Below are 11,375 nucleotides of genomic sequence, written 5' to 3'. Positions count from 1 at the left end.
TCCTATCTTACTTTACCTAAATGTGTGATTTCATTACTTTTTGTAGATTTTCAGATTTCTCAGAAGGATTAGTATTTGAGAGTTTTACTACAGCTGTTTTTACACCAATGACCAGAGATTTTTAGATTTATTAGAAGGATTGTATTACAAGTTCATACCAGTTAAACCCAAACATTATTAGTATTTAAAAGGTTTGGACTAAAAATGTTTTATACCAGTGACCCAGCTTATTTGAATGATGGGACCACAACTGCCTCATACCAGCGACCTCAAGGATTAATATTATCATTTTTCTTCTAGCACAGGATGAATTCCTTACCACAGAGGACTTAATGAGCTAATTACCTCTATTAGAAAGTTTGAATTAGAACCAGCTCTTACCAGTAAACTCCCAAGGATTATTAATGTCATTTGATTTGTTTTTCTGTGTTTGATTTTCTGTATCATTGTAATATTTTTCCTCATATACAGCGCTTTGAGTGCCTTGTTGCTGAAAAGCGCTATACAAATAAACTTGACTTGACTTGACTTAAAATAACTGTTTCACTTTCTGAAGTGACTGGCAAAAAATATTGCATTTTACGCAATATTCTGATGTTTGGGATATACCTGTATAGGGCTCACACTCTCTAAATGTTGAAATAATACACAAATCATTCTGAAATACAAGATTAGTCAACTGAGACTTAATATATATAAGAGCATAATTAGAGAAAACAGAATATTGGAAATGCTACAATATTCAAATGTTGGTTAAATCTATACAGCTTATTATTAAAATTACAAATAATAAACTTTTACAAAAACAAACTTGTATAAATATAATTCTTACATTTTGGTCTGCTATTACTATCCTTTCTGATATAACCTGTACACCCTATTTCCTGAAAGGAACAAAAAGGCAACCAAATTAGGAATGAATTTCATTTGTGTTCTCTCATATCACGGCAAATAAGTCATCTTCAAAACTGCAGACACTGAACATGACAGCAGGACATGCGTTTAACAGAACAGAGGCTATTCTACACTCAGAAGACATTCCTGACATCCTGAAGGGAAATTAAGTATGGATCACAGTAAGTTATGCGATTACGCTGGAACTGAACCATGTCAGAAGTTCACTGAAGAGTTTAATTGCTATCCGTGAGATTGGATTTTGTTAGTCTCACCACATGATGGAAATTCAAAATCTGAGTCCATGAAAAAGCAATTACTTGCTTTACTGCTTAAGTGTTAAGAGGCTCTCATTATCTAGTTAAAACCCTTCACAATTCTAATTCAAAGGAAGCTCTAATTTGCTTTATTTACTGTCAAACTGCGGAGCTTATTTTTTTCTCCATGGGTAAGATGCATTTCAGTAGAGTGTTTGACTCTTATTTTCATTACCACAAAACAGTCAACCATAATAATGATGAAAGCTTTCTTGTCTATGAGACACACATGCAGAAACCTGTTTAAAAATGAACTTTTAATTGAAATCCCAGTTTGGTGATAATGGGAGACTCGGGTTTACTTCATATAACTCAGGTCTTGCTCTTTTAAAGTAAAATAAATTACAAAAAAATAGAAAATATTAAGAAAATCCAGTTTGACTTTGCTCCAGTAGATAAAATGCAACTGATGTGCTGTACAGAGAGTTTATGGCTGTTGCTATACTGGTTATATTCAAATAACCAACTTGATAAAACTACAAAGAACTGTAGCCCACTGGCAAAAACTGTCATTTAAATATCCATGAATCCCTACAAAGACATTTCCCAGTGATATCGTATGGCTTATGCGTATTAAAGTTTGATAAATATGTAAGAGGTACAACACATACTCTAGCCTCCTGCCTGGAAAATGAAACTAAATGAATGCAAAGTATGTTCACAGCTTGCAAATCTTTGTCATGATTCAAACTACAAAGGTTGTAGATAGTGCTGTAGTGGACAAGGGAACGATTTAGGCGTCCAGATCACTCTGCTGTGGCTGCTTACTTAATTAGTCTAGGTTACTGTAGTGATTTAGGCAGCAGAAAGCCATTTTTCCAAGTTGAGCTGGCAGTATACCTACTCGACTTGGATACAGCCCCTGGTGAGAATTACTTTCATGGAGTTTCCTAGTGACTGAATAATATGCTGCTTTGTTTATTAGCGAGATGTTTATTTTTTAAATTTTTTCAACAGTTTAACGGCTGAACACAGTGTATCCATCTGAATTAATGGAACATCCCACTAAAACAGAGTATGGTGCTTTGAGGTTTTTTTCTGAACGATGGATGATGAATTATTTTCTCAGGAGCTGTGTATGACCTCATACATATAATAATGCTATCCTACAGTGGTGTCCATTTCATATTTCTCATGTTTTCATTTATCTATGTTGCTGAAGATCAAAACCACATGCTTGTGTACTGGTGTATTCAGCATCTTAGAAGGCATAAGGAACAAATTATTATGTTTAAATCAACAGAGAAGTGTGAGGTTGATTGCTGTGGAAATACTTATAAAAAATACTAGTTCCACCATGTAACACACAAAATCAATAGAGCCAAAATAACAAATGATCTTGTATCAAATTATGTTCTCATAGCTATCTGTCATTGTGGGTGTGTGTGACCACAGGAATGTTTGCTGCAGCTGATTAATTTAGCAAAACAGCACTAAAGCAGTAGTTTTTGTATGGACCAAACAAAATAATCTATACGCCAGACTTTATTTTATGAAGAACAGATATCACTGGAGGAAGATGACAGTACAGGAAATGCAACTAATGAAAGCGTGTAAAAAAAAAAAACAGATGACAGTGTCTGTTTTAAATTTACATTTACAGCTTCGTGTTCCTGTGCCCACATATTTAATTTACTTCATGCTGGTTGCTATCAACAATTTCTCATTATGGTAACATATTTTATGTTTAAAATGAGATTTGCTCATATTTTAGTGGTTCAACTAAAAATACAGATCAAGTTAGGACAAATGTGATGTTATTAACACTTATAGGACTTCATCAATACATGCTTCAGCCCACATTTTGTTGTGTATTCTTGTCTATGTTTTGCACTTTAATTTATTCTGACTTTACAAGCTTGAGTGTATTCAAAATCATGTTTGCTGAATTAACAGGTCTCCCGACTGCCTGACAGGAAACCCAACAAATTTGCGCTTCTTCCGGTAAAGGCAGTTTTTGTAGATTTGGATGTGTGATTGGACACAGTGGCCCTTATTTAGCAAAACTCTGGAATGCATTTGGGTGCAAAAATAATTAGAGGACATGTTCCAAGTCTGATGTATGAAAGCCTAGCTTCAGTAAGTGGTCTTCCCCACAGAATTTGCGACATGAATTAATTAAAGATGATTAACACGAGATATCACTTTTACATTTGAAATTGACAGCTTCACATCAGAATTGTTTGCAACCTAAAAGACAAAAACCTGACACATTGTTCCTCAAACAAATAAAGTCTCTGCAAATGTGTAATGTTCCTATTTTAATAGCATAACTGCAAGACATACAGTAAATAGTTAACAGTGACATTTTAGATGTGTAGGATTAAGTTCTGTTTCCAACAGCCTCCACTCATTTTAGTTCCCAAAGGATCAAATAAAACTCAACTTTGTGCAGAACTGCATAGATCAAAACAAGGTCCCCATCTCTGCTTTAGTAACTCGATACAGTGCTTCAGACAGGGCTGTGTACAAATGTGTACATGCTAGGTCTCCTGCTGAAGGGTCATGTAGTCCAAATACCACAGCTTAGACAGCACTTGCTTTAGAGAACTGGGTTTCCATCTAGATTTTGTTATAAATCCATAATGACATGCCTTGGAAGAAGAAATTGACTTAATAGACAGGAATCACTCTAAAGGTTCTGTTCAATTTGGGAAATCCTGACGTCCTGTGTACAGTTACGCATGAAGAGATTCATGTCAGACTGTTTAACTCTCCTTACAAGCTGGTTATGATCTTGTTGTAAGGTTTATAAATGTTTAGCAACCAGTCAGTAATTAATCACAAAAACATCCACAAGTACAGCAGTCACCCACTTGAGAAATCCTGAGCCAAAACTTACTAAAACTATTTCCTATTTTATATGGTTTTTCTTAATTTACTGAAATTGTTCTGCAACATATCGTTTTTTGAAGATTGTGCACTTCTGCAAATTTAGTTTTTTGTGTTTCTTTAATTCTCATTTCCATCCACAGTTACATAAAAATCCTTTTATCTTTTGTGGATCTGTCTGTAAGGCTTGCTCCTGGTATGGATGATTACAATGTGAGTAGACTAATATGGTTCGTATTGATCTTGACTTCCTTTGAACAGCCAAACCAAAATTATTTGATTTAATCACGACCCCACAACAAAACTGCATCACTACATCTTTAATATATGAAACACCAGCTGTAATACCACTTTAACCATTTACATATGTATTAAACTCCACAGCGGAAACCACAGATATTTGTCCCATTCTTCTGTTTTGAATAAATCCTACTTTCTGTGGAAAATCTCACTGGTTTACAGGCAACATTATAGCAAACTGTTTTCAAGCAGATGATTTTTAAATGTTTGAAAAGGCTCCCAGAAATCAATGAAACAGGCACAGTTCATACACTAGATTTGCTCGAATAACCAAGGTAATAGAAAAACTTTTATCAAAGCTCCCTCTCACTCTGCAAATGCAGTTTTGCTCATTGGCAGGCAGGACCATCTTTTGAGATTATCAGGAAGTGTAGTAGTGTATAGAAAAGGATTTACTTCATATGCAGCACTAACAATTAAACAGACATCTTTCTTTTTCTAATGCCATGCAGTTTGTTAAAGGATTGACTTTTCAATAAGTATTAACATGTGTTACACAACTAATTTTACTATTAAAATATGCTTAAGAAAATAAATTACAACCTTGACAGTTTGTACTTCTGGTTATTGCAAAAGGCGTTTTAGTTCACAACTTATCATTTCAAACTTGAGCATAAATTAAAGCTGCAGTTTTTTGTTCTATATATTCTATATTAATACATATATATATTCTATATATTATGTACATGTGACAACTAATCTTTATGTCAATAGACATCTTGACATCACTTTAATGTATAATTTATATGCCTCAGTGATTGTTTTGGTGCTATTTTTTTGTTCCAGATGTGTGAATAAGAATGACACCAGCTGCTGAAATGTAATCCTGGCCTTTGAAAAACTAAGGCATTGTATGTCCTTATCCCCCAGGTGCATCTAAATGAAGAAGAATATCATTGAAAAACAAATGTATTTTATTAAGTTTGTTAAACATTGAAACTCATACATTGTATAGATCAGTTAAACACGGCGATATTTTCCAGTTGTTTATCTTTGGTAATTTAAATTATTTGGCTTTCAGTTAATCCAAATATTTCAATATTGGATAATAACAATTAAAAGAAAAGAACCACCAACTTAACGTGGTGGAGGGGTTTGAGTGCTCGAATGATCCTAGAGGCTATGTTGTCTGGGGCCTAAATGCACCTGGTAGGGTCTCCCATGGCAAACAGGCTCTAGGTGACGGGTCAGACAAAGAGCGGTTCAAGAACCCCTCATGACGACTACGAAATCGAGGCACGTGATGTCGCCCGATACGGCGGAGCCGGGGTCCCACCCTGGAGCCAGGCCTGTGTTCGGGACTCGTCGGAGAGCGCCTGGCGTCTGGGTTGCTCCTCGCTCGACCCGGCCAGGCCAAGCCCGAACGAGAGATGCGAGCCCATACCCCAGTGGGCCCACCACCTGCAGGGGGAACCGTGATGGACCAGTGCAAAGAGGATTGGGTGGCGGACGAAGGTGGAGACCTCGGTGGCCCGATCCCCGGATGTTTAGGCTGGAATGTCACCTCGCTGGGGGGGAAGGAGCCTGAGCTTGTGCGGGAGGTCGAGAGATATCGACTAGAAATAGTCGGGCTCGCCTCCATGCACAGCATGGGCTCCGGAACCCATCTCCTCGAGAGGGGCTGGACTCTCTTCTACTCTGGAGTGGCCCACGGGGAGAGGCGGCGGGCTGGTGTGGGTTTGCTTGTCGCCCCCCAGCTCAGCCATCTTGTGTTGGGGTTTACCACAGTGGATGAGAGGGTCGCATACCTGCGCCTTTGGGTTGGGGAGAGGTCTCTGACTATCATTTCAGCCTACGGGCCAAGTGGTAGTGCGGAGTACCCGGCCTTCTTGGCGTCCCTGTCGGGGGTGCTGGATAGTGCCCCTCCCGGGGACTCCATTATTCTGCTGGGGGACTTCAACGCCCACGTGGGAAACGACAGTGACACCTGGAGAGGAATGGCCTCCCCGATCTGAATCCAAGTGGTGTTTTGTTATTGGACTTCTGTGCTAGTCACGGATTGTCCATAATGAACACCATGTTCAAACATAAGGGTGTCCATCAGTGCACTTGGCACCAGGACACCCTAGGCAGGAGGTCAATGATCGACTTTGTTGTCGTATCATCAGACCTTCGGCCGCATGTTTTGGACACTCGGGTGAAGAGAGGGGCTGAGCTGTCCACTGATCACCACCTGGTGGTGAGTTGGATCCGCTGGGGGAGGGGAAAGCCGGACAGACTTGGCAGGCCCAAGCGCATAGTGAGGGTCTGCTGGGAACGTCTGGCGGACCCCTTGGCCAGGGACGTATTCAACTCTCACCTTCGGGAGAGCTTTGACCAGATTCCGAAGGATGTTGGAGACATAGAGTCCGAGTGGACCATGTTCTCCGCATCTATTGTCGATGCTGCCGCCCGTAGCTGTGGCCGTGAGGTCTGCGGTACCTGTCGCGGTGGCAATCCCCAAACCCGGTGGTGGACACCGGCAGTAAGGGACGCTGTCAAGCTGAAGAAGGAGTCTCATCAGCTGTGGTTGGCTTGTGGGACTCCTGAGGCGGCTGATGGGTACTGTGGGGCCAAGCGTGCCGCGGCACGGGTTGTGGCAGAGGCAAAAACTGGGACCTGGGAGGAGTTCGGTGAGGCCATGAAGAAGGACTACCGGTTGGCCCCGAAGTGATTCTGGCAAACTGTCCGGCGCCTCAGGATGGGGAAGCAGTGCTTTGCCAACACTGTTTACAGTGGGGGTGGGGAGTTGCTGACCTCGACTGGGGACATTATCGGGCGGTGGAAGGAGTACTTCGAGGATCTCCTCAATCCTGCCATCATGCATTCCCTGGTGGAAACAGAGGCTGGGGACTCGGGGTTGGACTCTTTCATCACCCAGGCTGAAGTCACCGAGGTGGTTAAAAAGCTCTGCGGTGCCCAACCGGTCCACATTTGTTTTGTGGACCTGGTGAAAGCATTTGATTGTGTCCTTCGTGATGCCTGTGGGGGGTGCTCCAGGAATATGGAATCGGGGGCCCTTTACTACGGGCCATCCGGTCTCTGTACAAGTGGAGCAGGAGTTTGGTTTGCATTGCCGGCACTAAGTCGGACCTGTTCCTGGTGCATGTTTGGACTCCGGCAGGGCTGCCCTTTGTCACGGGTCCTGTTCATAACTTTTATGGACAGGATTTCTAGGCGCAGCCAAGGGCCGGAGGGGGTCTGGTTTGTGGACCAGAGGATTTCGTCTCTTCTTTTTGCAGATGACGTGGTCCTGCTGGCCCCCTCTAGCCAAGACCTACAGCACACACTGTGGCGGTTCGCAGCCGAGTGTGATGAAAATCAACTCTTCCAAGTCCGAGGCCATGGTTCTCGACCGGAAAAGGATGGCTTGTCCTCTTCAGGTTGGAGGGGATTTCCTGCCTCAAGTGGAGGAGTTCAAGTATGTCGGGGTCTTGTTCACGAGTCAAGGAAGAATGTAGCGGGACATCGACAGACGGATCGGTGCGGCTGCCACAGTAATGGGGGCGCTGTGCCGGACCGTTGTGGTGAAGAGAGAGCTGAGCCGAAAACCGAAGCTCTCGATTAACCGGTTGGTCTACGTTCCTACCCTCACCTATGGCCATGAACTTTGGGTCATGACTGAAAGAACAAGATCCCGGATACAAGCGGCTGAAATGAGCTTCCTCCGTAGGGTGGCCGGGCACTTCCTTAGAGATATGGTGAGGAGCTCAGCCATCCGGGAGAGGCTCGGAGTAGAGCCGCTGCTCCTCCACATTGAGAGGAGCCAGTTGAGGTGGCTCGGGCATTTATACCGGATGTCTCCTGGACGTCTTCCTCGGGAGGTGTTCCAGGAGGCCCAGGACACGCTGGAGGGACTATGTCTCACGGCTGGCCTGGGAACGCCTTGGGCTCCCACCGGAGGAGCTGGAGGAGGTGTCTGGTGAGAGGGACATCTGGGCATCTCTGCTGAGTCTGCTGTCCCCGCGACCCGGTCCCGGATAAAGCGGAAGACGACGAGTATGAGTACGTTCTAATGTGCCCCACTGAAAAGTACAGTATGCCCATTGTTGTGTAGTATGTGCATTCAATATTTGGCCATGTATGAATTAATACATCAAGGTGACATGGCATGGAACCAGTCAACTTGTGGTGCTGCTGAGGTTTTAAGGAGGCCCAGGCTGCTTTAATAGCAGCCTTCAGCTTGTCCACATTGTTGAGGCTGATTTCTCACATCTTCCTCTTCATAGATTCTCTACAGAGTTTAGTTTAGGGCAGTTTGCCACCCAGTCAAGCACAGTGAAACCATGATCATTAAACCAGGTATTGTTTCTCTTGGCAGTGTGGGCAGGTGGTGAATGAAATTTGCATCTCCATAAAGCTTGTTTGCAGAAGGAAATATGATGTGCTCTTAAATTTGCTGGTAGACGGCTGACTCCAAATACTCTAAATGAATATGACGTTTTCAAGACAGGCACTGGCACCCTCCACAAAGGACAGTAAGCCACAAGAAGGTCAAAAGAAGAACACAAAACATGTTCAATAACACATAAGAGCTGTCTTTTCAGAGTGCACATTTAACCGCTGTCTTGAGGGGAATGTGAAGCAAAGCCCAATCAAGAGTTTGGTGGAGATTCACAAGGCCTCAACTGTGGCTGGGGTAAATGCTTTAAGAGTCGCCGCAAACAGAAGTAGTCAGGGATGATTTGGGGGGGTCGGGGTGGTTCATCACCCGCTACTGCTGTTGATTCATTGTTTTTCAAGTGCAAATTCAGTGCACTATATAAATATTATTATAACAGATATCATCATGTTCTTGCTTTAATGTCTTTAGTTAACTGGGTTTTCAAGCTGATCACTCTAGAAGACCAGTGAACAGTTCTCCTTGAAGTGCAGGAAAATGCCGAGGCTTATATTCCCTGGGGTCTGCATTGCTGATAATGTTCTCTCTGTAGCGAGAGTCAATAGGAAATGATTGAAAACCGCTCCATTTATCTCTCTCACGCTCCTTTCACAATCCCAATCATCCTTCAGTATTTCCACAACCAGACCTGCAGCCCTCACCTCTGTGTAGTGTTCAGACAAGGACTTAGCTGTCTTTGAGGACTACAAAGATAGATGTGGGGAGTTTATAAATTGGGAGATGAAGTATTGCGTTAACTCATTCAGACTCATTGTATCTTTCTTTGCCATTATTAGATTTAAAGCCCCATGAAGTATGAGCATTGCATTATTTCCTATACAAAAGAAAAGATAATTTAAAGGTGGGGGAAAAGAAGGAAAACATTAATTATTTGCAAGGTCTTGAAATTCTACATCTTCATTTCTTTAGAGGCTGAGAAATTAATTTAGTTAACTGTTTTAAATTTTTAAAGACCAGGTTTTATAGGGCTTAGTTTAAGCAGTGTTTATTATTTGTACTTAGAAGTCACATTTTCAAGAATTCTTGAGATGGATGGATGGATGGATGAATGAATGAATGAATGAATGGATGGATGGATGGATGGATGGATGGATGGATGGACGGATGGAGATAAAAGATGTTGTAGAGCGGGTGCTCAGTGTCCAAAACTATTGATTTGCCAGACAGGCCATAGCTCTGTCATTGAGTTCTGTGATGTTTGGTTTGGGGGAGCAGATTATTTTCAATGCTATTACAGTGATTTTGAGAAGCTTATTTCAATTTGTGACTGGCATAATGCTATAAAAACAGGTAGAACAGTACCGCAAAATGGGCCAAATAATACTCTGGTACAGTAGCAGCAGAAGATAAGGGGGGACATGAAGGGCACTGAGCATGCGATGGACACATACTCTTTGTTGAGAGGGTTTATGAACGTCTTTGATATGATGTTCAAAGGTAAAATTATTGTCCAGCAGAGCACGCGCCATGTTCTAAAATGACACTTGGAAAATAGAAGATCTCATAACCAATCTGAAAAAAGGGGCAGGAACCTTGAAGGTTTTAAGAAAATTGGTTTGTTTTTATTAGCTCACATTCTAAAATGATAGTCTGTTCATGAATATGTATAATTATTAAATAATAATTTCTAATTTCTATTCAAACAGTATGTGCAGCATATATTTCAATTGACAGAACACATTAACCAGTCAGAACAAATACCTCCAGCCTATATTGCTAAACCTGCTACAGCACAAAAAAAGCTGTTCAGTTAAAGTTAAACAAACGTGTCAAAATTGATTGTTGTAACAGCTTTATAATTTTGTATTTTACACTTGGAGTGTGTAACTGGATCATAGACATTGTGTGGCTTTAGGACAAATTTGAGGTATATTATAATTCAACCATAGTTTTTAAATGTTGTTTTATTATCTTCTGAAATGACTGAGCGATTGATTAATGACACATTTGACTGCTGCCAAGTAATTCAGAGCTGCAGATCTGTATGTATGTTTAAGATCTGTCTGCTTTACATTTGTGCTTTGTGTAAATATGTGTCATTTGCACTGAATCATTTGTGTTCACTGGTACCTAAATTAATAAACTAATTATAGATGCACCAAAGGGTTCTGGAAAATATCCATAAAAATGCCATTAAAAGGATTATGTTTATAAGGATCTCTGCATAAGCACCCATATGTTGTTTTTTTTTAAAGCATGCCAGAACAAAAAAAGTTGTGTAGCACGAAATAAGACAATGGATCACACACCTTTAAGCATGGATTGCATTACAGTTTTTTTTTTTATATAGCCAACTCACAAACCATCACTGAAATGAGACAATATAAAACGACTCAGCATTTTCATGAGCTTAAAAGTATTTTGTTCCCTTCTATTTATAAATCCTTCAGTACACATAGAGGTTTTTGTTTTTAAAAGATCCTTAATGCTTATTCTGTCTTCCTAACTATTACTTAATCTTGGCAAAGCATTCTGGGTGGACAGTGATATTAAATGCATGGTTAGCAACTGAACTCAGATGATATTAAGTTTGGTTGATAATTCCAGTCAAAAAGCAACAAAGTAAAAAGTCAACAATTCATTTACCAAATTTGTAACTGTATAACCATTGTAGAAAATGCTGCTTTTGGTTCGATTAAAATTTTACTCCA

The 11,375-nt window shown here is 40.9% G+C and overlaps 1 protein-coding gene across 1 annotated transcript in view; it reads left to right on the top strand.

Annotated features, from left to right (window-relative positions):
• tnr (tenascin R (restrictin, janusin)) overlaps positions 1–11,375 on the top strand; it is a 285,913-nt gene that overhangs the window by 100,979 nt on the left and 173,559 nt on the right. The window lies entirely within an intron of this gene.

This window comes from Girardinichthys multiradiatus, chromosome 6 (genome assembly GCF_021462225.1).
Source record: "Girardinichthys multiradiatus isolate DD_20200921_A chromosome 6, DD_fGirMul_XY1, whole genome shotgun sequence".
Classification (NCBI taxonomy): domain Eukaryota; kingdom Metazoa; phylum Chordata; class Actinopteri; order Cyprinodontiformes; family Goodeidae; genus Girardinichthys; species Girardinichthys multiradiatus.
The sequence above is the reverse complement of the archived record's forward strand: the minus strand, read 5'-3'. Positions and strand labels throughout refer to the sequence as shown.